The sequence below is a fragment of the Astyanax mexicanus genome, chromosome 16 (assembly GCF_023375975.1).
Source record: "Astyanax mexicanus isolate ESR-SI-001 chromosome 16, AstMex3_surface, whole genome shotgun sequence".
NCBI lineage: Eukaryota > Metazoa > Chordata > Actinopteri > Characiformes > Acestrorhamphidae > Astyanax > Astyanax mexicanus.
In genome coordinates this window covers 13613919-13621036 of record NC_064423.1, presented here as the reverse complement: position 1 = coordinate 13621036, position 7118 = coordinate 13613919, and positions in this window count along the sequence as shown.

Sequence of the window (7118 nt, the reverse complement as noted above, 5' to 3'; positions counted from 1 at the left end):
AGCAGTGTCCTGTTTTTATTCCTTTATTAGGATCCTCATTAGCTGCTATCACAATAGCAGCTATTCTTCCTGAGGTCCGAACGACGTCTTATACATCACAAATATAAATCACACGTCGTAGTTAAATGCACATAACAAAAAAGTTCTATACAAATAAATAAATAAATAAAAAACACTAAGCAATCACTAGATGTACAACATTTCATACACAATACATACACAAAATAATGAGGGTAGGATTAAGAAAATGACTTTTTAAGAAAATGACTGGTATGAATCCATCCCTTATAGTCAGAACTGGACATTCTGCATGTGGACTGATATTCATCTATCATCCATGACCTTCAGACAATGTTTTTTTATTCCTTTTTTTTTTTAAACCTTGTTTTGCTATTGCTGTTGAGTAGTGGAACAGGCAAGCTGTTCCACTCTTTAATGGCTCTGTAAATGACTGTTTTAAACATGTAATTGGTTTTAGCTCTTGGTGGTTTATTTTTAGGTTCATTTTTTGTTGAGTATCTCATAGTATTAGTTTATCTTTCTCTCTGCTATCTTTTGCAATTGATCACAAAGACCCACTGGATATGTTAGATCAATAGTGTTCTAAACCTATAGTGCTTCAATAGTGCTCTTCTAAACCTTTTAAATCTGTTTTAATTCTTTATTTTGACGATTTATCAGGTCCTTGAAGGGTTGTCCCAATTCTTAGTGGGAGGATTTCAACCCCTTCCTCTTAAGTTAAGTCAGTTCCATGGTGAATGGTGACATTCAAAAACTAGGGGTCGGGGATAGAAATGAGACTGAATGAGATTGAGCCTAAATGCCCTAATACAGTACAGTAATACTAAATACAGATGTCTGACCCGTAATATCACCAGTGTATTCACGTCTAAACCTATAATATGCATCATATCGTAATAGTATCGCTGTGCACTTTTGTGGTTTGGTACGTGGCCGAGGCCGGTCCGTTCGGCTGCTTTGAAACATTCGTTCGCTGTCTGCTTTTAACAGGCCTGTTTTACATTGGTTCCAGTTTGAAGTGCAACTGAAAGAAAATAATCTGCTGTTTTTTTTTTTTTGAGAGAGCGCCCGACGTCTTGAGTAAATCAAAGCTCTGCATTGACTCACTTTAATTCACACCAGATCTGTTTTGCAATCCGTGTTCAAAGAATTGCAGTTCAGTTGGAGCTCAGTTACAAAAAATGCAGACTGACAGTGATGCGTTGCGACTGCACTTCTGTGCCTCTCATTAAGCTTGTGTGTGTGTGTGTTTATGTATATATAAATGTGTGTGTGTGATGGTGAGTACATGTGCAGATATATGTACATATATATATAGCTATATATGTATATATATATGTGTGTGTGTGTGTGTGTGTGTGTCTGCATGCGCACATGTAAGTGTTTGCATGTGTGTGAATGTGAAACCAGGCTCCAACCAGGCTTGGTTCAGCTTTTGGCTGAAATGACACGGCTGATGTTCCTGTGAAGTCCTGCAATGAGATGTTTACCAGAAATGACTTCAGAAACACACCTCCGGCCGTACCGCGTACACAAGTTCAGCTGAAAATATAACACACACGCGCTGATGTCATCGCAGTAGTTAGTACTGAGCTGTTTGTTTGCGCAGAGAGTCGGCCAAACGACTGTGTAAATAAAGCGTCCAAATCGTTTCTCACGGAGAAGGTAAATAAATAGAACGGCAATTGACAAAGCAGGGGCAATTTGACCCACACTGCCATAGAAGAGCTCTGGAGCCAATAGAGTTATTTGCAGTACGAGTGGAAGAGTGCGACGTTTGGTTTAAACAATTCCCCGATGCATTGATGGCATTGGAAATTGAAAATTAGGCAATATTTTAGAACAAATTCATATCATATGTTGCATTAATAAAAAGGGTAAACCTTACACTCTCATTCAGTAAACAAGTTTGAGTTTGATTGTCTGTAAACTACTAGTAGAATAAACTGGTGTAAGCCAATTTCACTCCAGGCATGATAGACATGCTGCTTAACACATTAAACCCAGAGAAAAAAGGTTCTATATTAATCTATGCAGATTTTGTTCACAGATTGTGCAGATTGCTTTATGTCTATAGTTGATGGATGGATGCAGTGCACAGCATTCTAGAGATTCATAGACCAAAAAGCTATGAAAAAAACATAGTACTAATATACAGTATTATTATCTTTATTTTCATGACTATTTACATTGTAGATTCTCACTGAAGGCATCAAAACTATGAGTGAACACACTTTGAGTTATGGTGAAATAACTAAAAAAATGTTCTATATTCTAGTTTCTTCAAAACAGTCACCTTTTGCTCTGATTACTGCTTTGCACACTCATACTTTGGCATTCTCTCAATGAGCTTCAAGAGGTACAGTCACCTGAAATGGTTTTCCAACAACAGTCCTGAAGGAGTTCCCAGAGGTGTTTAGCGCTTGTCTGCCTCTTTGCCTTCACTCTGTGGTCCAGCTCACCCCCTAAACCATCTGGATTGGGTTTAGGTCCGGTGACTGTGGAGGCCTGGTCATTTTTTTGTTAAGTACATAAAACTCCACATGTGTTCAAGTTTATTCATAATTTTGATGCCTTCAGTGAGAATCTACAATGTAAAAAGTACCGCCTGCTTATGATCTACCACATCATGTGGGAGACTAGGGTTCAATTGCCGGTCTGATGATGATAATGATGATGATGTTTGCATTGAAGATTGAAGTTTGTCATGTGACTGATCCAAAGTGAAGTCCAAGGTAATGTAATATTTCCCCACAGTACCGTATGCACTACAGTTTTGCCACCTGTTACTAAGTCAAGTGGAACATTTTCTGTAGTGAGAACATGTCCCACACTGAAAATCAAACTGAGCAACCCCGCATTATGTCTGGACATTTCCCAGAGTTCATATCTAAAAAAGGGCTTTGGATTTACTGCCCTGCTGCCACCCCAAGGTTATAGGCACTTTCCAGGCTATTGACCTCCTCTGATCAATTGGCCAGACAGCCTTTCAGTCCACCAATGCCAATACTTGCCAATATTCTCCTGAGTCCCAGAGTATCTGCCACCTCATCACTCAACACCAATCACCAGTGGCCAAAGCCCCCCCCCCCCCCCCCTGTCTGCACCTGTCTCCAAAATCCCCATTTACAAAATCCCTATTGATTTAAGCTCCCTGAGCACCAGGAGGCTCCAGATTGAAGTAAGGACCATCTCTCCAGGGTTCTCAACTGATCCCACCATGAACAATTGGATCACGCTGAGAAGTGTTTACCTCATGTAAAGGCTTCTCTTTTTTGTGCAGACATGACCTGGAGCATGTTTAAAATCAGGTTAAAGGAGTGACGAATAAATATCGCTAGTGGGTCTTAACGAAATGACTGCTCCTTTTAGCTCTCAAAATAGAAAAAAGACTTACGAAACTTTCTTTTGACTACTTTTTCAACTTTTTAGGGCTTCAGGTTACACACTAATCATATTGGAAATTTCCCATCTCAATCAACATGCATTTGTCAATCCTGTTACTAAAAATGACAAATAAATATGGAGACAATATGAGAAAAAAAGTAAAATCAATTTTATTGCATCAGGTGTCTTTAGTTTGAGGTTGAAAGTTGTGATATGACTTGTTCTGGTATCTAAGGCTACTTTCTTAAAGGGGCGGAGTTAGACGGCAGGGTGGAGAAGGATTTCTCAGACATGTTAAAATACATTGATATTCCTGTGAAAATAATAATAATAAAAAATTCTTAGACTGTAAAAAAGATGGACGCCGTGATGCCGCTCCCAATTATTCAATGAAAATGAAGCCAAAATCTTCCAAAATTTGACAATATAAGCTTTACATTAGCTTTATATTAGGTTACATTAGCTTTTGCATTTAAATAATGGAGGTAGAATTACAGTAAATTGGAAAAGAATGTGATTGAAAACCTATGGGGATTGGTGTGGTTACACAGCTTTCTGCAACCGAACAGCAGGGGGTGCTCGACCTGTGGTGGCATCACTTTTGAGAGACGCTACGAAACGCTAACAGCTTCTTCCCCAGGACTGTAGCGCTCCTTAACCATAGTGGACACCTCTCCACTGAGTCTCCGACCTTACTCACTGAACTGTACTGACTGCATTTACAATTCGCTCACTTGCACTTTGCTTATTTGCACAGCTGTGCAGAAGTTCTTCTGTAATGTAAACATCACCGGCAACTTTCTTTGAACAATATTTAACAAGAATTTTTTGGATACAACAATATTCATATGCGAACAGTTCTGATTTTGATTTTATTTTTATTTCATTTCATTTATTTCTTAGCTTCTATTGCTCTTCAGTGTTTTTATTCCTTTAGTACTTTTAACGATATTCTTATTCTATTTATTGTACCTTCTTTTGTAGTGTAATGTTTATTAATAGTCTATGTCACTGTTATATACATATATACTGTCATACATGTGTTGCTCTCACCAACCTAAACTCATTGTATGTATAGATAGTTACACTGTTATTGTATGGATTGTTAATGTATAACTTCACAGTTATTAGAGTAATTTATTATGAAGTAGTTTAATTAAAAAAAACTGTGAAGGAAAACATTCTCTCTATATTTGCAATACTGCGTTCAGTGTAAAATAAATCTTGAAAATGTTTTGATTTTAGAGTCATGTCCAGAGTGCTTTAGTTAAACAAATGTGTTTTTTTTTATTGAGTGACAAAAAACTGCACAAAAAAAACAACAAACTGGTTCCATAAAAAACAATGTTTGACAATTGAGATTTTAATAATAAGAGGTATTGCATGATCTACTGAAACTAGAACAGTTTCTCTTCAGTACTTCCTAAATAAAAATGGTACAATAATCCAATAAACCCAATTAGCACCAGATGCCATATTTGACACAAATATGCCAAATTACAGCTTGTCATTTTCTCAGTTTAATAACTCAAAAATGCATAAAAATCATCAGCATAAACCATATGTATATATATATATATATATATATATATATGGCTAGAAAGAGCTAGAAAGACATCCTAATCTCGGATTCTCACACTGGAAATGATGAGGTTTTACCCCTGAACTTGAGTTTTAAAGGTTTTGAAATCACTTGAAGAAGCTGCCTGTTTTCTCTCTACTCCACTTAATAATTCCACATCAGTGTCAGAAATCAACCCAAATTATGCATGTTTAAAAAAACAGACGTTAAAACTAGACAAACAAAAACTGTTTGATTTGTATTCAGGAAAATATCAATTTTAAAATGAAGTTTAGGAAATAGCCAATTTTATGATTTTATTCATTATATTTTGACATTAACAGATTTACTTGACTATTGTTTTTATTATTATTACAATTACAATTATGCTTTTCAGTAATGTTCCTTATAAAACAGGAAAGCTTTTTATGTAATGCTTGAACAGAAATTCTTAAGATTTAGTGGTATAATATCAGGCAGACAATTGATAAAAATCAAGGGCTGTAAAGGTTAAATTTTATAATTTTTCGGTTATCTCTGCTTATCAGTGATCGAGTGATTAAAAACACTGAACAGTGATTAGGTTCTTTGTCTAAGAACCAGTGACTTTGATTCCAAGCAGGAGCACACATGGGGGGGGGGGGGGGGGGGGGGTTGGTTGTCTGATGTAGCTATAAAATCATTCCATATACGTAGGTATCTTCTTACTTGAATAAGAGAATAAACATAATCACATTGTTAATCTTTTCTATAATTTGTATCATTTCTATTTTATTCTTACTAAAAAAACAAATGATTTTTTATTTTATCTTTAATCTTCTATTATTCCATTCATTTCTGATTTTTGCAATGTTTTAGGTTTTTGCAATGGTATTGGTATTGTTGTATCGGTATTGAGATGTTAGATAGATTTAGGTAGTAAATGCGTTAAAAATCATTAATAATCAGTTATAACACATACGTAGAAAGGTGACAGCCATCTATATATCTGTTGCCCTTTCTATGTATGTGGCATTTACAACATAATTAGCAACCATTAAAAAAAAACAAATTGTAAACCATTTATAAACCCTTTGTAAAGGTAGTCTTATTTTAAAGTGGTACCCTATACTGTATATACCTCATACACCAGTTATAACTTTCTACTGAATGTTTTACTACACATCCAAGAAAAGAACCGCGTTTAGGAACCTGTAATTTTAGAGCAATCTTAGCCTCCTGACAGGCAGTACCTCTCATCAAAACACATACAAAATATAAAACACAAAGTGTTCTGTTCTTTCTGAGCTATTCTGACCCAGATTAAATGAACGTACAGATCGTTTCCCGCTCCTAGATGTTTATGTAGTGACCCTCACAGCTAATCACGGCAGTCAGAGATGAGCTTAACATATGTCATCAGCTTTAGTGATGTCACATGTCAGCATGTCCCTGTCCCCCCGACTGCCAGCGACGAACACATGCTAATTGTAATGGCACCTGCCTGTGCTCTCTCACTGCCATATTAGAGCGAGAGGTCGGCCTGCCCCCGTGCTGACGGGCAGGTGGCTGAGTCGGTGTGTACGTAAACAAAGTCGTTCAGGGTGGGTTTGGTGTGAAAGGCTCCCGTCAGAAATGTGCCAGTGTTTGTGAATACTGCTTATGAATATAGTGCCTGAAGCCTGAGATACTGTCTATCTATCTATCTATCTATCTATCTATCTATCTATCTATCTATCTATCTATCTATCTATCTATCTATCTATCTATCTATCTATCTATCTATCTATCTATCTATCTATCTATCTATCTATCTATAAAAATCCTGGTCTGTAAAGTTAAGTAAAGGTTAAATTAAAAAAGAAAAAATGTATTCAATATTTTATTCAATATTGTTTCAATTCATTGTTTCAAATCTATCTATCGATAAAAAGCCTGGCCTGTAAAGTTTAGTAAAGGTTAAATTTTGTTATTTTTTTAGTTTCTTCTTATTATTACTGATTGAGTGATTCAAAACACTGAACAGTGATTCAATTTTTTTGCCTGAACTTTGATTCCAAGCAGGAGCACACATTGGGGTGGGGCTGGCTGATGACATCACTGATGACATTTTTCTATTATTTTTTTTTTATTTATTTAGCTATCAAATAATTCCATATATGTATTATCT